The sequence below is a fragment of the Hyla sarda genome, chromosome 6 (genome assembly GCF_029499605.1).
Source record: "Hyla sarda isolate aHylSar1 chromosome 6, aHylSar1.hap1, whole genome shotgun sequence".
In the NCBI taxonomy this organism is placed as follows: domain Eukaryota; kingdom Metazoa; phylum Chordata; class Amphibia; order Anura; family Hylidae; genus Hyla; species Hyla sarda.
In genome coordinates, this window is record NC_079194.1 from 81,523,469 (window position 1) to 81,550,795 (window position 27,327).

The 27,327-nt window shown below is 42.0% G+C and overlaps 1 protein-coding gene across 2 annotated transcripts in view; it reads right to left on the reverse strand.

Moving 5' to 3' along the window:
- LOC130275818 (protein Wnt-7a) overlaps positions 1 to 27,327 on the reverse strand; it is a 101,506-nt gene that overhangs the window by 19,124 nt on the left and 55,055 nt on the right. The gene's annotated exons all lie outside the window — the stretch shown is intronic.

Genomic DNA, 27,327 nt, shown 5'->3' on the forward strand with positions numbered 1-27,327 from the left:
TATTCAGAAACCCAATAACACTGCTAGTAATTTGCCTTAAAGGGGTACTCCCCTGGAAAACATTTTTTTCTGTAAATCAACTGGTGCCAGAAAGTTAAACAGATTTGTGAATTACTTATTTTTAAAAATCTTAATCCTTCCAGTACTTATTAGCTGCTAAATGCTCCTCAGGAAGTTCTGACCACAGTGCTCTCTGCTGACACCTCTGTCCATTTTAGCTACTGTCCGGAGCAGTATAGGTTTGCTATAGGGATTTGCTCCTACTCTGGACAATTCCTAAAATAGACAGAGGTGTCAGTAGAGAGCACTGGTCAGATAGGCAATTTAAAGGGGTACTCCGGTGGAAAACTTTTTTTTTTTTTTTAAATCAACTGGTGCCAGAAAGTTAAACAGATTTGTGAATTACTTCTGTTAAAAAATCTTAATCCTTCCAGTACTTATTAGCTGCTAAATACTACAGAGGAAATTCTTTTATTTTTGGAAACCAGAGCTCTCTGATGAATCACGAGCACAGTGCTCTCTGCTGACATCTCTGTCCATTTTAAGAACTGTCCAGAGTACGAGAAAATCCCCATAACAAACATATGCTGCTCTGTACAGTTCCGAAAATGGACAGAGATGTCAGCAGAGAGCACTGTGCTCGTGATGTCAGCAGGTTTTCCACTGTAGTACCCCTTTAAAAAGAAAATAACTTCCTGTGGAGCATTTCGCAGCTGATAAGTACTGGAAGGGTTATGATTTTTAATTAGAAGTTTAACTTTCTGGAACCAGTTGATTTTAATTTTTTTTCCAGTGGAGTACCCCTTTAAATGGGTACTCCGCTGCTCAGCTTTTGTAACAAAATGTTCCGAATGCTTAGAGTTGGCTCTGGGAGCTCGTGATGTCATCCCCCTCACGAGTTCACGCCCCACCCCCTCAATGCAAGTCTAAAGGAGGGGGCGTGGCGGATGTCACGCCCCCTCCCATAGACTTGCATTAAGGGGGTGGGTGTGACATCATGATGGGGCGGAGCTATGATGTCACGAGCTCCCAGAGCCGGCTCCAAGCGTTCGTAACATTTTGTTCCAAACTCTGATCAGTGGAGTACCCCTTTAACCCCTTAAGGACGCAGCCCATTTGGGCCTTAAGGACCAGACAATTTTATTTTTACGTTTTTGTTTTTTCCTCCTCACCATCAAAAAATCATAACTCTTTTATATTTTCATCCACAGACTAGTATGATGGCTTGTTTTTTGCGTGACCAGTTATTCGTTGTAATGCCGTCACTTACTTTACCATAAAATGTATGGCGCAACCAAAAAAAATACTGTTTGTGTGGGGAAATTAAAAAGAAAACCGCAATTTTGCTTATTTTGGAAGGTTTCGTTTTCACGCCGTACAATTTACAGTAAAATTGACATGTGTTATTTATTCTTTGGGTCAATACAATTAAAATGATACCCATGATAACATACTTTTCTATTACTGGTGCGCTTAAAAAAAATCACAAACTTTGTAACCAAATTAGTGCGTTTAAAATCCCCCTATTTTGAAGTCCCATAACTTTTTCACTTTTCTGTATAAGCAGCGGTATGAGGGCTCATTTTTTGCGCCGTGATCTATACTTTTTATTGATACCATATTTGCTTATATAAAACTTTTAATAAATTTTTTATAAATTTTTTGGGGAATAAAATGTTATAAAAAAGCAGCTATTTTGGACTTTTTTTTTCCGTTCACGTCTTTCCCCGTACGGTATAATTAACATTTTATTTTAATAGTTCAGATATTTACATACGTGGCGATACCAAATATGTATATTAAAAAATATTGACACTTTTTGGGGGTGAAATAGTGAAAATGGTACAATTTACGTTTTTATTGGGGGAGGGGTTTTTTCACATTTTTTTTTAACTTTATTTTTACACTTTTTTTACTTTTATTTTTACACTTTAATAGTCCCCATAGGGGACTATTTATAGCAATCATTCGATTGCTGATCCTGTTCACTGCTATGTATAGGACATAGCACTGATCAGGGTTATCGGTCATCTTCTGCTCTGGTCTGCGGGAAGGCAGATCAGAGCAGAAGACTCCCGGAAGACAGCGGAGGCAGGTGAGGGGACCTCAGTCTGCCGTACTGGATGATCGAATCGCCACGGCAGCGCTGTGGGTGAACCGATCATTTAAGTGACCGCGATGCTGCAGATGCCGTGATCTGTATTGATCACGGCATCTGAGGGGTTAATGGCGGACATCCGCGGGATTGCGGGTGTCCGCCATTACCGGCGGGTCCCTGGCTGCGATCAACAGCCGGGACCTGCCGCGAATGATCCCGGCATCGCTCCAATCCCCGCGGTTATGCTTAGAACGTAAATGTACGTCCCTCCATTTATTTTTATGAGAGTGACAATAATGCACGAGTGCTGTACTCAGGTCTTTTCGGCACTCCCATAGATATGAATAGAGGACGTAGATCTGACAAGATATTTTTTCATTCTTTTTTTTACAATGTTCTGTTCCTATTATAATATTTTTCCACCCAGACCACCCTTTTACTGCAGCCTAAATTAACTTATGCCCTATCCACAGGGATCTCCCTCCAGAACTGGCCCCGACTCTGAGTGGGGAGCGCGCGGTAGATGCCACACACTCCATTAAATTCTATGGGAGCTCCGACGAGACCCGGGTCCAGCACTCGGCATTCATCGGTCCTCCCATAGAAATGAATGGAACGCATGCCATCTAACAGTAAACAACACACGCTCCTCACTGAGGGCTGGGTCATGTCCTGGTGATTATGGAGGTCCCAGCAGTCGGACCTCCCATGATCAGCTGCTAATCCCCTATCCTGTGGAGAGGGGATATGTTTATTTTTGTCAGATTTCTCCTTTAATAATAATGCCCAATCAGAACACTAGCAAATGCAGTTGGATACAGTATAGATGCCACCTCAAAAATTAGGACACCAAGAATAGGATTAAGCATGCAGGTTTTTGGCACTTATTCCATCAAGGTTGGTGACACCCTTGTCAGTAGTGATAAGCTAAGCATCCCAAGGCTGGCCATGACTACCAAAATAATCAGATAAATCAATGGGGTCTGTTGAGCCCAATTGTACAACAACAAACCGAGCACAGCATTATGAATGGAAGCCACAATCTAGATGTGAACAAAACCTAATAAAAATAATTAGTTAATAATCAGTATTGATTGAATAACAGCCACTAACCAGTAAATATCACATATTTTGTTTTCCTGATACACAGAATGGCCTTTCCAATGAAGTTAGTAGTTCAATATTTAAAAAAAAGTTCTTATGTTTATGTTTACAAAATTTTGTTTAATTGAAGGCAAAAATATTCCAGCAGTCATTAATTCATCTTTTCTTAATGAAGTACATAACAATTGACTAGTCACAGGGAGGAATCCAGCAATAAATGCTCAATTTCAATGCAGTGCCACCATAGGAGAAATGGAACACATATAGTGACTTTAGCAATGGACATGCTTACCAAGGATCTGTGCTTGTGTTGGTGGTAAATGGCCGTGTTCTGTATCCCCCATAATGATACTGGCTTGTTTTTGGGAACTGGCTACTTCCTATTTCTGTGGCCTCCCTCAGACTACAATCCCCAGGATCCTTTGTTTCAAGGTGGGGCGGTGACTTATTTCCCTCCAACACATCAGATGCCCCACTAATTGCTGCACTGCACAACCTGAAACACAAGTTGTTGATCTGTGTGATGAGAAATGCACATGTGAGCCGGTAGCATCATCAGGGGGCTGATTTCACACACAACAGAAGAAGCAGCCAAAAAATGAATTTCCAGGGAAAACAAGACAAAGACATTTTATAGCAGCCACTAAACACAGGTAAGTGAAGTATATCAGTAACTAGACTAACTTTTCTGTCTTACATTGAAAGAACCAAGAATCCTGGAATACCCCTTTTAAATGCATGGATGTGTTAGGTCCTTCAGAGTGGGAGACACTCTTTGCACCCACTCTCTGTATTGGCTGATAGATAATGATCCTGAATTGGAAACCCCTTTATAAATTCAGGAAATAGTCAGAAACTAGCTTCATCAATAAAAGTCATGCCAAAAGCACCATAAAATAACTACAATATCTGCCTTTATCTTCAATAAATGACATCTTTATATAAACCAGTTCTATCTGTAAGGGAGGAATGAAATGATGTCCATCTGTAACACTGCGCATGATAACCCAAAACAGATAAAAGAGCCACGAAGCAGAGTTCATCTCCTGACTTTTGTTCTCTCTCATTCCCATTCATAATTTAGGAACGTTAATGTCTTGTTATCTGCTGCAGTTGAGAAGACACAGAACCTGCATGTCAGGTCTAACCTTCCTATGGAATACAACATAGTAGAAGTGTTCTAACATCTCCGTAATCTCTCCTAGGAATCTCTTCACACAGAAACAAAATATTGTGTAAACTTAGGAGCGTTAGCAATTTGTCAAGCAGGGCACATACAGTATTCATCCCATTCCATCTGTGGGGGAGAGCAGGCAGAAGTGTGAACAAGATACCTGTAGGAAGATTGCATTGCTAGGAGACATTCACTGTTTACAATGTGATCTCTATCCCTGTAGGAGTGTGAGGAGCATAAGATAAATATTCTCTGTAGACCTAAGAAATAAGGATTGTACGTATCCTGGATGCAGATTATTATAGGAAGACACATCCGATGATAATGGTGCCTGGTTACTTACTGGAGAAACTACTGGTTCTTTTAGGCAAAAGCATTTACTCTATACTTTATGTGATTCTAGTAAATATATTTTTTACGAAACTTTCCTTAAAACTTGAATACTGGTGTTTGCATAGTTCTACTTTGTATTGTCATAAACATGCATCTAGAGGAGTATGAACGGTATGTTATAATGTAATGTAACAATATTACTGCATGGCAGTATAATTGGCACCTTATAATGGTACCATACCACTTGCAATCTTACCACCAGTATTCTTATAGTGTAATCTGTTTCATTCAAGCTCACTTGAACCCATAGCTGTATCATGTTATGCTCTTTTGTGTAGACAGGATTTCAATATCTCCTGTATGACTGGCTTACTGTGAGCTAAACATTATATGATCACGTATAAAATCCCTCCAGGCACCAATCAGATCCTTAGCCTCACCACCAAGCTCTGTCCAGATGCTGAAGATAAGATTTATGTCTTTTCTAATGGACCAGTAGAGCAGTGATATAGTAGATGAGTTACTGAAATGATTATCTGCAGTTATAAAGCTCTACTGTCTATCTGTGCAGTGTGCAGAATCTATAGCATGTTATACTGTATACGATGCAGCTTGACACTGCTCTCCCCTGTATCCTGCTGGTAAGGGCTGACAGGGAGAAATCTATCACAAGGAGACAGAAGCTGCCTTAAAAAGGAGTACACTGAAACTTTATACTGTGAGCCATGGGAAAAAAGTTCTTATATACTCAGTGTTTCCCAACCAGGGTGTCTCTAGGTGTTTCAGGCATGCTGCCAGTTGTAGTTTTGCCACAGCTGGAGGTACCTTGGTTGGGAAACATTATTCTAAGTGAACCCTCTCCACCTCTCCAGTACCATTATTACTTGAAGAATGATCTGGCCTAGGAAGAGTTACAGATGTGCAATATTTTTATATTTATTTTAACCCCTTAAGGACTCAGGGTTTTTCTGTTTTTGCACTTTCGTTTTTTGACCGCCGCTTCTAAAGGGTTAATACTGCACATCGCCGCGATCGGCGATGTGTGGTATTAGCCGCGGGTCCCGGCCGTTGATGAGCGCCGGGACCGACGAGATATGATCCTGCGTCGTTAAGGGGTTATTGATTGCCTTTACCATAGAGCAAGAGAAATTCAATGACCTCAAAATGTTTTATATTCATCCTATTTACTACCTTTAGTAACATTCAGGAAGATTTATAAATATGTATAAGCTGTGTGCAAATGTGTTCCTGAATGCATGGTGCCCATTGGAACATGGTTTTGAAACTTAATAAAATATAAGGCATAAGAAGGCATAATTTGTGCCTATAGCAGTGTATGGGGGCTGCCAGAGTATAGCTATAGGCAGTGCAAAGGTAGCAGTTGCATCGAGCCCTGGTGCCTAAGAGGGTCCTAAAGCACATTTGCCCCATAAGAGATCAGTATTATAATTGGCACATGGGGCCCTGTTGCAGATTTTGCACCGGGGCCCAGAAGCTACAAGTTATGCCTCCCATACAAAGTAAATCCATCATACTGTACAGTTATGCGTATGGACTCTAAAGGGCTAAATGTGTACTTTAATTATTTTGTACTTAAAGGGAACATATCAGCAATTTCATGCTGCCTGACCCATGGACAGCATGAAATAGATACAGAGAGCGTGATGACAACATATTATGGTTTGGATGTTTCAGAAAAATCATAGCTTTAAAGGTCACTAGAAACAGTAGGTAAGTAGTACTTGCAGCATCTTCCTGCCCTACCGGTTTTGAGTGATGTGTCTCTTGCTATACTCAAGCATAAGGATAGATGCGTCACTCAAGGCCAGCAAGGTACCAAACATCAAAGGGAATGTGCCTGAAACAAATCCCAAAAGGTTCCGATTCAGACAAATCAGAATATTTTTTTCCTAATAGATTCTCCCAGCTTTAGCTAGTAACATAAGTCTGTAGTTAGCTACTAAGAAGGTAATGAGAAAATACTGACATTGTTAATTATTTATGGCAAAGAGGTTTAATGAGTTGTATCATGTATCATGGCTGCTTTTTATAGGGCACAGAAATTCCATTGGCTTTGTATGGGTTAATAAGTGAATTACAGAAACAGTCATTTGACAAGAGAGGAGCTGTTTTAGGGCCTGTACATAACTAAATTCACACCCACAAGAGGTAAGCCTGGATGCCAATTGGTTTGACAGCCATGCGATCTTGCAGTTAAAGGGGTACTCCAGTGGAATTTTTTTTTTTTAAATCAACAAATCAACCGGTGCCACAAAGTTAACCAGATTTGTAAATTACTTCTATTTATTTCTATTTGCTGTATGCTACACAGGAAGTTGTATTTCTTTCTGGAGTTCTTTTCAATTTGACCACAGTGCTCTTACTGACACCTCCATGTCAGGAACTGACCAGAGCAGGATAGGTTTGCTATGGGGATTTGCATGTACTCTGGACAGTTCTTGACATGGACAGAGGTATCAGAGTGGTCAAAGAGAGCACTGTGGTCAAACTGAAAAGAAGGAAATACAACTTCCTGCGAAGCATACAGCAGCAGATAAGTAATGGAAGTATTAAGATTTTTAAATAGAAGTCATTTACAAATCTGTTTAATTTTCTGGCACCAATTGATTTAAAAAAAAAAATTCCACCAGAGTACCCCTGACGTTTTATCCCCATTCCCTTTTAGAATGCAGCCATGCTTATACCAAAGGCAGAGATGCAGAAAAAAGGACTCCAAAGCAAGGGCGCTATCCCAAATAGCATACGGTGGATGTAGTTTCAATTAAATAAAAGAAAAGAAAAGAATGACTCAATGGACTAGCAGAACTTTATTTAAAGCAAAAGTGGTCTGCCTATACATCCATAGGCAAGACGCGTTTCGGGTACCATACTACCCTTTATCAATTGCAGATGTGTAGTCTGTCATGTAGACAGCTTCTATTTATATTTTGAAAAGACCACCAAATGACAAACGAGCAAAAAAAGGGGGCGTGATTTGCCCAACAGAGTACATGCATTTTTAAAAACAGAATAATTAAAACACAGTAAGCGTGAATGTATATAGAGTCATTTGATAAGCATATATGTTAGAAATGTTTAAAATTGCAAGTGATTGGGAAAGGTTATATAAGAAAAGATTTTGGGGTTTATATAATGTAACCCGGATATGAACTGGCTGGGGTTCATGCGGGCAGTTCTTGTTTTAAAAATCTAAAATAAATGCTAATGTTGAATATAAGTGAAATAAATGAACTGTGTCATTATCACTGTGTGATAGTTACAACTTTAAAGTGCAATATATAGTGCAAACAGGAGTGTAATGAAATAGCTGCAGCGCAGAGTTTAATGAATGGGACAGCTTGATTGACGTGATGACGTCAAAGAATGAATTACTATAGCGTGGGGATAGCTGAATTGTATGAATGAAAGGGAGCGTGGTGACATCAGAGGATCAAAAGTCACGTGACCTAGACACTAACCGTATGTGGGGAATAACCCATGGCAACACTTCCTGGTAAATGCGACTTGTCAAGTAGCTACTGACCGACCTTTCCTTAATGTAATCCTATGTTAGCTTTCTCTTTGGTCCACGATCTGATATTTTTCAACTTGACACATCGCATTAACCAGGAAGCGTTGCCATGGGTTATGCACAAAAACTATTTTGCACACAATTCAAGGCACATTTCCAAAATAAAACAAGAAGCTCGTAGTGGAGACATAATATTGTCCGATTGGAACCAAATTTTGCACATTAGTTGCCCTTATTGGTGGGCAACTTTTTGGATTAGATCAAAGAAAAAAGGAAAAATGAAGCATCCTATTATACAACCATATCTTATACAACCCTTTAAAGGGGTACTCCACTGGCCAGCATTCAGAACTTAAAGGGGTACTCGCTGCTCAGCCTTTGGAACAAACTGTTCAGAACGCTGGAGCCAGCGCCGGGAGCTTGTGATGTCATAGCCCTGCCCCCCATGGCATAACACACACACACCCTCAATGCAAGTCTATGGGCGGGGCTATAACATCACAAGCTCCCGGCTCCAGCGTTCGGAACAGTTTGTTTCAAAGACTGAGCAGCGGAGTAACCCTTCAGTGTTCTGAACGCCGATTTCGAGCTACAGGTGTCAACCACGCCACTCTTGACTCACAGCCACACCCTCAATGCAAGTCTAATGGCGGGGGCATGGCGGTCGTCACCCCCCCTCCCATAGACTTGCATTGAGCATTAAGTTCCAAACGCTGGCCAGTGGAGTACCTGTTTTAGCATAATCTTTAAATTAATATTATTAAACAATAAAAGTGAATACTATGGAGAGAATTTATCATTCGCTGTATTTTTCACTCTACTTTTCTACCTTTATCAAATTGTTACATGTTACATGATTACTTTTGTGCATTTTAATAAGACACCTTTTTGCCATGAGAATTACTATGTCACCCAATGTGTGGAGTGAGATTGTGTAAAAAAAAAAATGCCCCTTTTTCTAAAGTAACAAGTAATACATCCACCACGGGCCAGCCATTGCCACTAAATCTGTCATAAAGTAAAAGTGGAGAGCAAATACAGTGCAAAGGAATATAAAAGATCGGAGTGAAGATGGCCATGAAAAAATGGTACAAGTTATGCCAAAATATAGGCACAAGACCAATGATAAATTCATTCCTGTATATTACAGTATATTGTAAAGAGATAGTGGATGACATTTTCTTGAAAAAAGAACTGTAAAAAAGGAAGCATAAAATGATAGCGAGCAATGGTAAAAATAATATTCTACATAAGAGTTGGCCTTGGTGTAACATATCTCGCCTAGTGTGTGAGCTCATACCGCCGGACTGTGCTAAGTGCAAATAATACAAGAGAAACACGTGGGCTGGGATTCTCTTCCTGCCTCACTAGGACTTTTCTCGGCCAAATGACTCTGCCACAAGGAATGAAAAATTAGCCTCTCTCAGCTGCCATTGTTGAAACCTTGACTTCATTCTTCAGGAAATGCTGAGTCTGACCCATAGATAAAGGCAACTCCCAAATTCTAAATCATTTCATTTTACAAACCCAGCAGGAAAGAAGCACTCTATCATTACTAGACATGACTGGATACAAATGAACGTTCTTATATAATGTGCTGATACAAAGCTAACACTTCATAGCAAGTAAAAATGGATTATATACATCAGTATTGTGTAGAATGTGTACTTCCAGCATTACTATGAGGACTTTTTATAGAGCTAGTGGATCTAAAACTATTGTGTTGTTTCATAATATTGGTCTTTAATATGCTTTTTTTTTATCTCATCACAGGATGTTGACCCTGGAAAGGCAGACTGAAATAACATTATGCTACAAATGCTATAGTTGATAAAGTTAAGATAATGTTTGAATATATAAATAGTCCAGCTCAAACTTCCACGTGTACTCATCTACGGACTCCAGCATGGATTCACGTTCCCGGCTCAGAACACAGTCCAGCAGCATACACACCAAGTGTAACCCAGTGAGTATGGAAACTTTAAAGGGGTTCTCCACCATAAGGTGATTTTAGTACGTACCTGGCAGACAGTAATGGACATGCTTAGGAAGGATCTGCACTTGTCTTGGGGCTAAATGGCTATGTTGTGAGATTACCATAACACTGTGGCTAGCTTTTTGTGAACTGGTATTTCCTGTTTGAGTTTTCTTCTTTTGCCTACAAATCCCATAATTCCATTTTCATCCCTCCCACACATCAGCCACTACACCCATTGAAACATAAATGAGCTGCATCTATTCAAAAGACCTGTGGTTTTCAATCAGGGTGCCTACATCTGTTGCATTGGTTGCAGATTGATCTCTCTCCCACCAAGCGATTGCTCCACCCATTGAAGCAGACAGGCTCCCTGTCATCAGCTGACTACTGAGCCAGGTCTCGGCCGCATTGCAATCTGGTAAAAATCTGAGACAACAGTCATTTTGTATGCTGTTAAAAATAAATATTGGGGTGAAAATCACATAAGAATTGTGAGAAAACCGTCACACACAGGTACAGACACTATATTATGAACTACACTAACTTTACAGCCCCTGTGGCATAGTCAAATAAAAAAAATGGAATACCCCTTCAAAGAAGAAGCACATAGCTTCTCCCAGTGAGCTGACTGTATCCACACTCTTTGGAATGCAATTTTCTTGACCTATCAAGTCCCTGGGGCCTTACACGCCTATCTTTAAAAAAAAAAAACTCTTCTTTTATTCTTCCTCCCTCAGATACTAAAACCATCTTAACCGGTCTTAATCATGGCTACTAAGACTGCCTAAATAATCTCAAAATGTTGGTTTCAGTCTCCAGGGTGGCATATATAATGTTTTTTGATATCTCAATGCCTGAAGACATTTTCAAGTTTACACAGTCGCTAGTTAATATAATGTTTGGATATTGCCAGAAATTACAAAAGTCTTTTTTTCCCCCAGAAACAGCACCACTCTTGTTTTAAGGATGTGTCTGTTTTTTTGCAGTTCAGCCCTATTCCATTGTGTTAAGAATTGTAGCACTCATTGCATATTTGCTATAGGCACTAAACTTTAAAGCATTACTGTCATTAAAACAGTTCTCTGCATAGACTTCTACGCAAAGAAAAGGACTGATCTCTCAGCTTAACGGAGTGTGGAGCACAATGCCTCCCTCTTCCCCATTAATAACTGACGATCACACCGGGTCTCAGGAGCAAGACTTGGTGCGATCAACAACTGTTGACAAGTCGGATCCAAGTCAAAAGTTGATATTAATGACAGTAACATTTTAAAGGGGTAGTCCGCCCCTAAACATCTTATCCCCTATTCAAATGATAGGGGATAAGATGTCTGATCGCGGGGGTCGGCCAAGGGACTCCCCTGATCTCGGACATGTCAACCCAGTCATCCAGTGCACGGAGCGAACTTCACTCAGTGCAGAGTGAAGGGCAACCCCAGCTGTTGCACCCCCCCCCCCCCCCATTCATGTCTATGGGAGGAGGAGTGATTGATATGTACTAGCTTTCCCGCCTCCTCCGATTGACATCAATGGAGGGGGTGTGGCCTGACATCACAAACAAGGATAATCCAGTTAGAATGCCGCGGTGCCAGGCCGGAGATTGCAGGCTGGCAAATGCCTTTTTATTATAGTTTTTAATGTGTGTTATCAGGACGATTACGGGGGAGGCCACAGCATTAGTCTGCCATCATGTTTCTTTCTCATCTGTCTAAATACCTTTTTTTTCCCCTCACTTTCACATCATTGGAACAATCAAAACTGTGGTGGCTCCAACCAATAGATCTAGAATGGATTGCTATGTTTAAAGAAAATGCTTAAATGGGCACTGTCAGATACAAAAACTTTTGATATGCTTTAAAGCATAAGGTTTTGCAATTGCTTTCATTAGAAAAATTTCTATATTTCATACTTAAAAATCCAGTCAAACAACTGCCTCTCCTGCCTGCTTGGACACATACTAGTCCTGCTGTGTCCATGCATCATCACCTATGTCATGGACACACTTCGTTGATTGACAGCTGTGAGCGCAGGGCTCACAGCTGGAGGAAAAATCCTCCCACTGTCAGCTTGTGTCCCGCTACTGTCAGTGAGGACAAGCTAGGAGTTGCAGTTTTGCTAATGCTAGGGGAGATGTGAGCAGACAGCATACTGAGGGAGGGGGTGGAGACCTGCACAGTGAGGCCACGCCCCCTCCCTTTGAGAGGAACTCAGACTAGTGAGCTAAATTAAAAGTGTAATAAAAAATAAATAAAGGTGCTAGACACATAAAAAATAGATGTATATGGTCAGGATTAGGTACTGAGTGATATATTTAAAAAAAATTGTTGAGCTTTTGTTAAAAGGGTACTCCACTGAAAAACATTTTTTTAAATCAACAGATGCCAGACATTTATACAGATTTGTAAATGACTTCTATTAAAAAATCGTAATCCTTCCAGTACTTATCAGCTGCTCTTTTGATCCACAGTTAGTTTTTTTCTTTTTGAATTTCTTTTCTGTCTGACCACAGTGCTCTCTGCGGACACCTCTTTCCATTTGGACAGAGGTGTCAGCAGAGAGCACTGTGGTCAGACAGAAAGGAAGTTGAAAAAAGAAAAGAACTTCCTCTGGAACATAGAGAAGCTGATAAGTACTGGAAGGATTAAGATTTTTTAATAGAAGTAATTTACAAATCTGTTTAACTTTCTGGCACCAGTTGATTTGAAAAAAAAAATTGCTTACATTAGATCATTGATAAAGAGACTCCTGTCTCAAACGCATCTGATATTAGCAAAATAAAAAGATAGAACCCATATCTGGATCGTTGGCGTACTCTTTATGCATGGATTGTGCCTTCATGTCCCAGTTTCTTTTCTGGTCTCTGTACCCGTTCCAACAAATCTACTGATCGATGTGGGTATTCCATGATCTGAATCCATGGTGGCTGCACCATTCTTCATTGAATGAAGCTTTTACGGTAGTTGTGTATCTCACACAACTCGAAAAAGGTGAGCATACACTAACCTTGTGTATCCTTGTCTTAAGTGTATTACTATACAAAGGTACTGTCCCATGGGAAGCTCCTAACCAGATACAGTGGGGCAAAAAAGTATTTAGGCAGCCACCATTTGTGCAAGTTCTCCCACTTAAAAAGATGAGAGAGGCTTGTAATTGTCATCAACTATGAGAGACATAATGAGAAAAAAAACATAAAATCACATTGTCTGATTTTTAAAGAATTTATTTGCAAATTATGGTGGAAAATAAGTATTTGGTCAATAACAAAAGTTCAACTCAATACTTTCTTATATACCCTTTGTTGGTCAAATGTTTTCTTTAAGTCTTCACAAGGTTTTCACACACTGTTGCTGGTATTTTGGCTCATTCCTCCATGCAGATCTCCTCTAGAGCAGTGATGTTTTGGGGCTTTCTCTGGGCAACATGGACTTTCTACTCCCATATGACAATATGACATTCTCCTAATCCTCTTCTGGATCATCCAAATGCTCTCTAGTAAAACTTCAGTCAGGCCCGGACATGTACTGGCTTAAGCAGGAGGACACATCTTGCACTGCATGATTTGAGTCCCTGGCGGCGTAGTGTGTTACTAATGGTAACCTTTGTTACTTTGGTCCCAGCTCTCTGCAGGTCATTCACTAGGTCCCCCCATGTGGTTCTGGGATCTTTCCTCACCGTTCTTGCGATTATTTTGACACGACGGGGTGAGATCATGGAGCATGCTTCCATGGAGCCCAAGATTGAGGGAGATTATCAGTGGTCTTGTATGTCTTCCATTTTCTAATAATTGCTCCCACAGTTGATTTCTTCACAGCAAGCTGCTTGCTTATTGCAGATTCAGTCTTCCCAGCCTGATGCAGGTCTACAATTTTGTTTCTGGTGTCCTTGGACAGCTCTTTGGTCTTGGCCATAGTGGAGTTTGGAGTGTGACTGTTTGAGGTTGTGGACAGATGCCTTTTATACTGATAATAAGTTCAAACAATAATACAGGGAACGAGTGGAGGACAGAGGAGACTCTTAAAGAAAAAGTTACAGGCCTGTGAGAGTCAGAAATCTTGCTTGTTTGTAGGTGGCAAAATACTTATTTTCCACCATAATTTGCAAATAAATTCGGTAAAAATCAGACAATGTGTTTTTGTGGATTTTTTCTCTCATTCTGTCTCTCATAGTTGAGGTATACCTATGATAAAAATCACAGGCCTCTTTCATCTTTTTAAGTGGGAGAACTTGCACAATTGGTGGCTGACTAAATACTTTTTTTGTCCCACTGTATGTCTGCTTATAGTGGTGGATTGCTTCTATGAGCAGACAATGCAGGACAATAACTCTAGGGACAATCAGTAACAAATCTGCAGTGTCAAATACACTGAGGATGCGCTACGTGTGACCCTACCCTTAACCTCTTAAGGCCCCACGACATATGAGCACGTCCTGGGTCCCGGTCCTGCGATATAACGCAGGGTCACACGGTGAACCCGCATCATATCGCGGCGGACCCGGCGTCTTAGTGAAGCCAGGACCCGCCTCTAATAGCGCGCGGCACTGATTGCGGTGCCGTGCTCTATTAACCCTTTAGCCGCGCGCTCAAAGCTGAGCCACGTGGCTAAAAGTGAAAGTAAAAAGTGCCGGTTAGCTCAGGGAGCAGTTCGGGATCGCCGCGGTATAATTGCGGCATCCCGAACAGCTGTAGCACAGGAATAAGGTCTCTTACCTTCCTTCCTGCAGTCCGATCGCCGATTGAATGCTTCAAGCCTGAGATCCAGGCTTGAGCATTCAATCGCCGAAAACACTGATTGATCCATTCCTATGGAGATTAATCAATTAGTGTTAAAGATCAGTTAATGCAATGTTATAGCCCCCTATAGGAGCTATAATATTACATTAAAAAAGTGTAAAAAAAAAATCATTAACCCTTTCAATTATCCCTTCCCCTAATAAAAGTTTGAATCACCCGGCATTTCCAAGAATAAAAAAAACACAGTGTAAATAAAAATAAAAAAATATATATGTGGTATCGCCACGTGCGGAAATGTCCGAATTATAAAAATATACCGCTTTTTAAACCGCACGTTTAATGGCGTACGCGCAAAAAGATTCCAAAGTCCAAAATAGCGCATTTTTGATCACTTTTTATACCACAAAAAAGTGAATAAAAAGTGATCAAAAAGTCTGATCAGAACAAAAATGGTACCGCTAAAAACTTCAGATCACGGCGCAAAAAATGAGCCCTCAAAGCGCCCTGAACACAGAAAAATAAAAAGTTATAGGGGTCAGAAGATGACCATTTTAAACGTATAAATTTTCCTGCATGTATTCATGATTTTTTTCTGAAGTGATACAAAATCAAACCTATACAAGTAGGGTATCATTTTAACCGTATGGACCTACAGAATAAAGATATGGTATCATTTTTGCCTAAAAATGTACTGCGTAAAAACGGAAGCCCCCCAAAACTTACAAAATAGTGTTTTTTCATCAATTTTGTCGCACATTGATTTTTTTTCCCATTTCACCGTAGATTTTTGGGTAAAATGACTAATGTCATTACAAATTAGAATTAGTGACGCAAAAAATAAGCCATCATATAGAATTTTAGGTGAAAATTTTAAAGAGTTATGATTTTTTAAAGTGAAGGAGGAAAAATTGAAAATGGAAAAAGCCCGGGTCCTTAAGGGGTTAAAGTAGAACAAACATTAATTATATTGTCTTATAATGCAGGAGGCACAATCTAGTGATGGTCAAATGATGGGTTAAAATAAACGTTTTTTTCCTTGATAATATGCAACAATTAGCAATGTACTGGATTTTTACAACACAAAAAAATATAGGTTTCTCAGTGGTCCAGGACTCTCAAAATATATTCATCTATGATATAGCATAATCGGTGTAGACTGATATTAATTTTGGGCTGACTCAAACACAATTAATCTACTTTATGACAATGGTTTGTACAGACAACCCCTTCACTAGGACCATATGTCATGCATTTTATATCAAAATACTAAAATGTGCAGCATTTAGATATTTTATTTATTTGGGTTTTTTGTGTAGTTTGCCAAGACTAAAAACACCTCTAAAATATTTTCCAAATAAATTTCCAAGCCTGTGGTTTTTGTTGGAGGTTTCCAAAAAGTACATAATGTCACCTAAGAATAAAGTGAATAAAACTGGTTATTCATAGACAAGCCATACATGTGATTTCCCAATGCCTACTGTAAGATAAGTATGGGAACTGTCACTTTCAATCCCAGTGTTCCACAAAGAGAGTTTTAGAAGACATATGCGGCTCTCAGGCCCTCAGCACGTGGCATCCCAGCTCATGACCTACTCTGTGTTTCAAACAATCACTGAAATACAGACCACAAATCCAATTTAGCTCATTAGTATCAAAAACCAACCAAGAATTTAGCAAAAATTTTACAACCTTTATTGAAATCAATCAATACCTATATCAAAAATATTGTAAAATGAATACAGAGTCATAGGTCTCAGTATAAGGAGACTCTACTCAGGGACAATCCCCTACAATTCACCCTTTTGACACCCGACGCCTTTCCCCGTAGACTAAATATGTTTACGGTTCATCAGGGCTTACTATTTTAGCCCTGGATATGCGATGGAAGAATTTCGACAATAACTTATTCCATTCTATATATGATAAGAAAAGAAAAGACAGACATCACACAGCAAGCAAGGTTAATGAGTGCACAATGTAAAATTTGTGAGTTTCTTCTTTGTGGGAGATCTCCAGTAAGATGTTGACATCTAATGAGCCCTAAGTGCTTGATATCAACTCCAAGGATAGTTGTAGATCCTGGATAGCAGAGTAGATTACATCAGATTTTGCCCATGCTAGATAATGTGGGCTAACAAAAAACAGATCTTCCTTCTCAACAATGGCCCCTATTTAGCTCCATATGTATGTCTGGATAGTAATTGTAATAAAGATGATACTAAGACACCCACAGAGACCACACTTAAATATTAGCTTTCAATGTGTGAGGGGCTATATAGCCATCAGTCATTCTCACAATACTAATAGAAGCCAGAAGGACGATTATCTGTTCCTGAACATATCCTTGACCCCAATAAGTCCACAAAGATAGATCTCCCTTGCTGCTGTATGTCTATCCTGTCTCCACCATAGTCCGGGCATGGATGATGACCATACTCTGATTCAGGCTGGCCTTGAGTTGATATCAAGCACTTAGCACTACGATCCTTGCTGCCTGCCCCGACCTTCTGCTACGTCCGACCCTGCTCTTGTCTACTCCCTTGTACCGCGCTTATCTCAGCAGTCAGAGAGGTTGAGCCGTTGCCGGTGGATACGAGCTGGTTGCTACCGCCGCTGCAAGACCATCCCGCTTTGCGGCGGGCTCTGTTGAATACCAGTAGCAACTTAGAACCGGTCCACTGACATGGTCCACGCCAATTCCTCTCTGGCACAGAGGATCCACCTCCAGCCAGCCGAATCGTGACAGTAGATCCGGCCATGGATCCCGCTGAGGTCCCGCTGCCAGTTGTCGCTGACCTCACCACGGTGGTCGCCCAGCAGTTGCAACAGATAGCGCAACAAGGCCACTAGCTGTCTCAACTGACCGTGATGCTACAGCAGCTACTACCACAGCTTCAACAATCATCTCCTCCGCCAGCTCCTGCACCTCCTCCGCAGCGAGTGGCCGCATCCAGCCTCCGTTTATCTTTGCCGGACAAATTTGATGGGGACTCTAAATTTTGCCGTGGTTTTCTTTCACAATGTTCCCTGCATTTGGAGATGATGTCGGACCAGTTTCCAACTGAAAGGTCAAACGTGACTTTCGTAGTCAGCCTTCTGTCTGGGAAAGCCCTGTCATGGGCAACACCGCTCTGGGACCGCAATGATCCTGTCACTGCCTCTGTACACTCTTTCTTCACGGAGATTCGAAGTGTCTTCGAGGAACCTGCCCGAGCCTCTTCTGCCGAGACTGCCCTGCTGAACCTGGTCCAGGGTAATTCTTCTGTTGGCGAGTACGCCATCCAATTCCGTACTCTCGCCTCCGAATTGTCCTGGAATAACGAGGTCCTCTGCGCGACCTTTAAAAAAGGCCTATCCAGTCTCAGCTGTGGCCTTCTTGGATTCCGGATCTGCAGGAAATTTTATTTTGGCCTCTTTCATCAATAGGTTCAACATCCCGGTGATGAGTCTCGCCAGACCCCTCTACATTGCCTCTGTTAATAATGAAAGATTGGACTGTACTGTGCGTTACCGCACGGAACCCCTCTTAATGTGCATCGGACCCCATCACGAAAAGATTGAATTTCTAGTCCTCTCTAACTGCACTTCGGAAATTCTTCTTGGACTACCGTGGCTTCAATGCCATTCCCCAACCCTTGATTGGACCACCGGGGAGATCAAGAACTGGGGTACTACTTGCCACAAGAACTGTCTTAAGCCTGCTCCCTGTACTGTCAGTCAAGACCCTGTGGCCCCCTCCAATATCTCCCCAAGGCCTATCTGGATTATGCTGATGTTTTTTGCAAAAAACAAGCAGAGACTTTGCCTCCTCACAGGCCTTATGACTGTCCTATTGACCTCCTCCCTGGTACTACTCCACCCCCGGGCAGAATCTATCCTCTGTCTGCTCCGGAAACACAAGCCATGTCGGAGTACATCCAAGAGAATTTAAAAAGGGGATTTATCCGCAAGCCTTCCTCCCCTGCCGGAGCTGGATTTTTCTTTGTTTCCAAAAAAGACGGATCCTTACGTCCTTGCATTGATTACCGCAGACTTAATAAAATCACTGTAAAAAAACGCTATCCCCTACCTCTTATCTCGGAACTCTTTGATCGCCTACGAGGCGCCCACATCTTTACCAAGCTGGACTTAAGAGGTGCATATAATCTCATCCGCATCAGGGAGGGGGACGAGTGGAAGACCGCGTTTAACACCAGAGATGGACACTTTGAATATCTGGTTATGCCCTTTGGGCTTTGCAACGCCCCTCCCGTCTTCCAAGACTTTTTAAATTACATTTTTCGTGATCTTCTATATACCTGTGTTGTGGTCTACCTAGACGATATTTTGATTTTTTCTGCTAACCTAGAAGAACACCGCCAGCATGTCCGCATGGTTCTTCAGAGACTTCGGGACAATCAATTATATGCCAAAATGGTAAAATGTCTCTTTGAATGTCAATCTCTTCCCTTCCTACGATACTTAGTCTCTGGCCAGGGACTCCAAATGGACCCAGACAAACTATCAGCCGTATTGGATTGGCCACTCCCCTCCGGACTCCGTGCTATCCAACGTTTTTTGGGGTTTGCCAATTATTACAGACAATTTATTCCGCACTTTTCCACTATTGTGGCCCCTATCGTGGCCCTAATCAAGAAAAACGCCAACCCTAAGTCCTGGCCTCCTCAAGCGGAAGATGTATTCAATCATCTCAAAACTGCCTTTTCTTCTGCTCCCGTACTCTCCAGACCTGATCCATCTAAGCCCTTCTCGCTGGAGGTAGACGCCTCCTCGGTGGGAGCTGGAGCAGTACTCCTGCAAAAAAATTCTTCCGGACATGCTGTTACTTGTGGTTTCTTTTCTAGGACCTTCTCTCCGGCGGAGAAAAACTACTCCATTGGTGATCGAGAACTACTGGCCATAAAATTGGCGCTTGAGGAATGGAGGCACCTGCTGGAGGGATCCAAATATCCAGTTATTATATACACTGATCACAAGAATCTCTCTTATCTTCAGTCTGCCCAACGGCTGAACCCTCGCCAGGCTAGGTGGTCGTTGTTCTTTGCCCGTTTTAACTTTGAAATTCATTTTCGCCCTGCTGACAAGAACATTAGGGCTGACGCCCTCTCTCGTTCATCGGATGCCTCTGAAGTGGAAGCTTCCCCGCAACACATTATTCCTCCGGACTGTCTGATCTCCACTTCTCTAGCCTCCATCAGACAAACTCCTCCAGGGAAGACCTTCGTCTCTCCACGCCAGCGCCTCAAGATCTTCAGGTGGGGACACTCCTCTCACCTCGCAGGCCATGCTGGCATCAAAAAATCCATCCAGCTCATCTCTCGATTTTATTGGTGGCCTACCCTGGAGGCTGATGTTGTTGATTTTGTGCGTGCTTGTACAGTCTGTGCCCGGGACAAGACCCCTTGCCAGAAGCCTGCTGGTCTCCTCCATCCTCTGCCTGTTCCTGAACAACCATGGTCTCAGATTGGTATGGACTTCATTACTGACTTACCTTTATCCCATGGCAACACAGTTGTTTGGGTGGTCGTTGATCGATTCTCCAAGATGGCACATTTTATCCCTCTTCCTTCTGCGCCTCAGTTGGCGAAACAATTTTTATACACATTTTTCGCCTTCACGGGCTTCCTACGCATATCGTCTCGGATAGAGGCGTTCAATTTGAGTCAAAATTCTGGAGGGCCCTCTGTAATCAACTCAAAATCAAACTAAACTACCCGTCTTCTTATCATCCCCAATCCAATGGGCAAGTGGAAAGAATTAATCAGGTCCTGGGTGAATATTTGCGCCAGGATGACTAGGCAGATCTTCTACCATGGGCCGAATTCTCGTACAATTTCAGAGTCTCTGAGTCTTCCGCTAAATCCCCATTTTTTGTGGTGTACGGCCGTCACCCTCTTCCCACTCCCATGCCTTCTGGTTTGCCCGCTGTTGATGAGGTGACTCGGTACTTCTCCACCATATGGAAAGAGACTCAAAATTCTCTTTTACAGGCCTCATCCCAGATGAAAAAACATGCCGATAGGAAAAGAAGAATTCCCCCCATGTTTTCTCCCGGAGACAAAGTATGGCTCTCCACCAAGTATGTCCGCTTTCGTGTCCCCAGTTATAAACTGGGACCACGTTATCTTGGTCCTTTCAAAATCAAGTGCCAAATCAACCCTGTCTCTTACAAACTCCTTCTTCCTCCTTTTCTCCGTATTCCCAATGCTTTCCATGTCTCTCTCCTTAAACCACTCATCCTTAACCGCTACTCTCCCAAGGTTGTTGCTCCCACTCCAGTTTCCGGGTCCTCTGACATCTTTTCGGTGAAAGAAATTCTGGCATCCAAGACGGTCAGAGGTAAAAAAAAAATTTTTGGTTGATTGGGAGAATTGCGGCCCAGAGGAGAGGTCTTGGGAACCTGAGGACAACATCCTGGACAAGAACCTTATCCTCAAATTCTCAGGTTCCAAAAAGAGGGGGAGACCCAAGGGGGGGGTACTGTTATGCCGAGCACTCTGGGTCCCCGCTCCTCCCCGGAGCGCTCACAGCGTTCTCCTATTCGCAGCGCCCCGGTCAGACCTGCCGACCGGGTGCGCTGCGATAATGTTCCCAGCCGGGATGCGATTCGTGATGAGGGACGCGCCCGCTCGCGATGCGCATCCCGACTCGCTTACAAGACCCATTCCCCGTCTGTGCTGTCCCGGCGCGCGGCCCCGCTCCCTAGGGTGCGCGTGTGCCGGGTCTTTGCGATTTAAAGGGCCGGTGCGCCACTGATTGGCGCATGAGGTTTTAATCAGTACCGTCACCTGTGCACTTCCCTACTTATACCTCACTTCCCCTGCACTCCCTTGCCGGATCTTGTTGCCATTGTGCCAGTGAAAGCGTTTCCTTGTGTGTTCCTAGCCTGTATTCCAGACCTCCTGCCGTTGCCCCTGACTACGATCCTTGCTGCCTGCCCCGACCTTCTGCTATGTCCGACCTTGCTCTTGTCTACTCCCTTGTACCGCGCTTATCTCAGCAGTCAGAGAGGTTGAGCCGTTGCCGGTGGATACGACCTGGTTGCTACCGCCGCTGCAAGACCATCCCGCTTTGCGGCGGGCTCTGGTGAATACCAGTAGAAACTTAGAACCGGTCCACCGACACGGTCCACGCCAATCCCTCTCTGGCACAGAGGATCCACTTCCAGCCAGCCGAATCGTGACATGACTCTGTATTCATTTTACAATATTTTTGATATAGGTTTTAATTGGTTTCAATAAAGGTTGTTAAATTTTAGCTAAATTCTTGGTTGGTTTTTGCTACTCTGTATTTCCTATCATCTATGGTCAGAATGTAAAAAAAACAGGATAAATCACATAGTACCTCAAACTGCAATTACACCGTACGGTAAAAGCTTAAAATCTACCAAATGTGTTCAAATGAAATGTGTTTCACCACTGGACTAATGCCTTCATCAGACATAATACAATTACAACATACATTGGAGCTTTTATATGTAAAACAGAACCAGAAAAGGAAATTACATCATAGGGCAGGGTCATAAAAATTGACATATTTTATGAAAACTAAAGAAAGGTCGATTTGGTTGGCCTTGAACCTTTAACTCGACCATCAAAGATCACCAGGGATTACTACTGACATGACAACTTGGTAGCTGCTTCTTCTGGCTACAATTATTATTATATCTTTGGCATCAGAAGGGTCACAGGAGGTTCCTGGAAGGAGATCCTTTAGAGGAAAAAAAAACATGCGGCCAATAGAGTTGTGCCCATACAAGCAAAACTGAACAAGGTTAGTAAAGCTGCTTGCCAATACAATAATCATCTGTGAGACTATGTCAGGGCAGACCATGGTCCAAACCTAGACTGAGCCCACCAATTTTTTTGGGATCCGGCAAGAGGAGACATCTGATCTCCCTGCATTCAAATTACAACGATACAGCCAATAGCCAGACTCACCGAGAGAACACTATGCTCCCTGCCCAGATTAGACATATGTGAATCGATTTTTGTAGAAATATTTACTTATTTGGAGATTCTGATTCATCTGAAACTTCGAACAAAAACTATTCATAAAGAATAATTAGTTACAAAAACGGTGTAAAATAACTAATACATTTGAATATTCTTGTCACATTTCTGCTCCGCATAATGAAGATGCATTCAGACATATGCAATAAGTCTTTCAGATGGGCGGCGTTATTGTCATGTGAATCATCTTTGGCCAATCATCTAATCTATTTTTGTGTTTCTGTGGAGGCAATTCGCTCGGAATCTTCACTCGGTTCATTGTTTGCAGGGATCAATTTCAGCAGCGGAATTCTCCGCCGCTGAAATCTGCAGTGTGAACTGGTCTGCGGAAGACCCATTCACACAAATGGTAATGTTCACAGCGTTCACACCAGTGTGAACATACCCTTAGAAGGAGGCCGAGCAGATCATGTGACTGAGAAAAGTTGGGGGAGATTAACCAAAACCTGTCCAGATGAAAAGTTGACCAGTTGCACATCAGATCGCCTCTTTTATTTTTCAGATGTCTTTTTAAAAACGAAAGAAGCAATCTGATTGATTGCTATAGAATACCGCTCCACTTTTTCTCTGCACAGATTTTGATAAATCTCCGCCTGTTGTGTTTTTTTGCCAAGCAATTAGGTTATCCCTTTTGTGTTTGAATAAAACAAAAACTAAAGAAAATTTTACAACAGCACATACATAAACACAGGTGTAACATTACAGAAAGAATGCAGTTACGAATCCTGTATTGGCCTGAAATGATAATTTCCCTCCAGAACAAGAAATACTGTAGTTTAGAACAATACTGAGCAAAGACGACCAAATGAAAATGTGCTCAAAAAAGATAAACTATACTAATAGAAACACATATTTCCATTATGCACATGTCTAATGCAGATGGTGCGATTAGCGCTGCCTGCATCATTCTTCTCTGGTCAGGCCTAAGAAGAAGAGACCAGAGCAGTGATGCAAAGCTGGAGCCAGATGTTGAAAAACTACTTATCTCATCATGCCTTTTTGTGAATGCATGATGGGAGTTGTAGTTTGCAACATTTGGATAGTCACAGGTTGGGAAACAATGATTTAAGAGCACAGAGGCACAGTTCATTAGGAGAGCAGTGGCATCATTCATTGTTAAGGGGACAGAGAGACATAATTTGTCATTTCAAGAGGCACAGTGGCATAATTATTTTGTTCAGGGCACAATCTTTGGCAGCATTATATAGATGGGGCACAGCAGGTGATAGTGGTGAATGCTGGAACAGTATGTAGCAGTATCATTCAGGGACACAGTATGTGCCGCATTATATTCAGGGGTACAGTGTGTGACAGTATTATATTGAGAGGTACAGTGTGTGGCAGCATTATATTCAGAGGGTGCAGTGTGTGGCGGTATTATATTCAGAGTGCACAGAATGTAACAGTATTATATTTAGAGGCACAGTGTGTGGCAGTATTATATTCAGAGTGCACAGAATGTAACAGTATTATATTTAGAGGCACAGTGTGTGGCAGTATTATATTCAGGGGCACAACGTGTGGCAGTATTATATTCATGGACACAGAATGTGGCAGTATTTGGTTGAAGCTTTAGTGCGGGAAACGTTGGGTTGTGGAGGCACCGGTCATTATTCCTTACCACTGGGTAAAATGATCAGATTGCCTTTCTCTTTATTGTGTTTGGCTACATATGTATTTATTACAATGGTTGCTTTACGTGCATTAGTATATGGGTTATAACCTGCATTTCACTTTAGCACTTAATTCCTTATGCTGTAAGCTATTGATGCTTATTGCATCATTATTATGACATTTATTTATTGTTGTACAGTATGTATTTCATCATGGACTTTATTTATTCACTGTAAATGAGCCTTCACTATTCAGTCTGTTCCAGTCAACTCTCTCATGTGTGACAGTGTGGTAAGGAAAGGGTGTATTTCCCTAGCTATCCCTGCAGAAACCTCCACCTGTGGCCTAATTAATGAGGTAGCAGAGAGGGAAGGTTTCTTTAACTCCTTGGGGACGGAGGGCGTACCTATATGCCCTCAGCCCGCTCCCTGTCTATAACGCGGGGCCACGCCATGGCCCCACATCATAGCTGGTCGGGCCTGGCCTCTAAAAATGGCCGGGACCCATGGCATTGATCGCGGTGCCGCGCGTTATTAACCCTTTAGACGCGGTGTTCAAAGTTGAGCGCCGCGTCTAAAGTGAAAGTAAAGCACTGCCGGTTAGCTCAGGGAGCTGTTCGGGATCGCTGCAGTGAAATCGCGGCATCCCGAACAGCTTACAGGACAGCTGGAGGGTCCCTACCTGCCTCCTCGCTGTCCAATCGCCAAATGACTGCTCAGTGCCTGAGATCCAGGCATGAGCAATCAAGTGGCAGAATCATTGATCAATGATTTCCTATGAGAAATCATTGAACAATATAAAAGATCAGTGTGTGCAGTGTTATAGCCCCTATGAGAGCTATAACATTGCAAAAAAAAGTCAATAAAGATCATTTAACCCCTTCCCTAATAAAAGTTTGAATCACCCCCCCCCCTTTTCCCAATAAAAAAAACAAAACTGTGTAAATAAAAATAAACATATGTGGTATCGCCGTGGTATCATCGTCGGAAATGTCCGAATTATAAAAAATATATCGTTAATTAAACCACACGTTCAATTTTTGGGTAAAATGACTGATGTCATTACAAAGTAGAATTGGTGGCGCAAAAAATAAGCCATCATATGGATTTTTAGCTGCAAAATTGAAAGGGTTATTTAAAAGGTAAGGAAGAAAAAACAAAAGTGCAAAAACTGGAAAACCCTCGTCCCCAAGGGGTTAAAAGGAAGTCAGACAGTGTAGTCTGAGCTCTCCCCAGAAGACAGCAAGACAGCTGTGGGGGGAGGCAGGGATCCTGGTGAGGAACACACAGCCCGATCTGTGAGTGACCCCAAGTGTGGACGAGACACACAGCAAGAAGTTGCAAACGCTGTGTGTGAACAGTGAGTAGAAGGTTGCAGGAGGCATAAGTTTAACTGGCAGGGAAAATCCCACCAGTTGGTAGTCAGGGCATGCTGAATTGTTTAGTTAGTGACTAGACGGTCTAGGGTTTTGTTTGGTCCTGTCTTTATGTTTTTATTTATCCTGCAACCTGTCTAATAAAGCTGGCGAGGGGCCAGACTTGCATAAAGAACTGTTGTTTGCCTGCTGATTGAAGTGGAAACATGTCCTGTGGCGGTGTCATGGACGATCCCAGAGCTATCCCCAGGGAGAATTCCTTACACATGATACATAATAAGTTACCTCTGTGTTATTTTTTTTTATGTGTTTTTAAATGTAATGTTTTTTTGCATACATGTATTAATAAACTTTGTTTTTGGAGCTATATACGCTTGTTTTTAGTTTTTAAGTTTTAATTATGGCTTATGCGTAGGATCAGTTACATGGAATTCGGGTATATAAGTGTTTTGTTCTGTAAGATCAATCATAATTATGCTCCAATGTATGAGATGTTCCTACTAAATCTAATTAACTAATTAGGTGACTAAAGAGAAGCTTTATGTGTAGTAAAAAACTGTACAGGTCCCTAAAGATAATCATAAAATGTACAGAATGAACTTCATTTAATAATTTAGGGTGGTATTTATACAGTATATAACACAAACAATAATACATGCTTAACCTTAACTTTAAGGCTTTATTGAGGTAAGCACAGGAAAGCAGGTTCCTTAAAGGTGTACTCCACCCATAGACATCTTATCCCCTATCCAAATGATACGATGTCTGATCATGGGGGTCCCGCAGCTGGGACCCCCACAATCTCTGTGCAGCACCCAGGGTTGGTTTAGAACACTGGGTGCTGGTGGCCAGGGTCGTAACGTCACAACCACGCCCCTTGTGATGTCACACCACGCCCCCTAAATGCAGGTCTATGGGGGGGTGTTGAGGTCACCACACCCCCTCCCATAGACTTGCATTGAGGGGGTGTGGTGTGACATCACAAGGAGCGTGGTTGTGACATCACAACCCTCGCCACCCACTCCGAACATTCAGAACAAAATGTTCAGAACAATGGGGCAGCAGAGTACCCCTTTAACTTTTACATTCATCCATTTGTAGGAAGTAGCAATATTTCTGTTGATTCTCCAACTTTCATTAGTCTTTAAATATATAGGAGATCTTATATACAATTTGAAAAAATATGAGGCCTGGAACCGAGGCAAAACTTGAAGATGTGAGGCCCCAATGAAAAAAAATCTGTCACAGGAAACCTTATAGGTCTTCTAAGGCTCTAGGGCCTAGGTGCAGCTGTACCCCCTGCATCCCCTATAGTTATGCCTCTGGCCTGGAACCAGCTTGTATTGTAGGGTCATCTTGAAAATTTTAAGAGCTG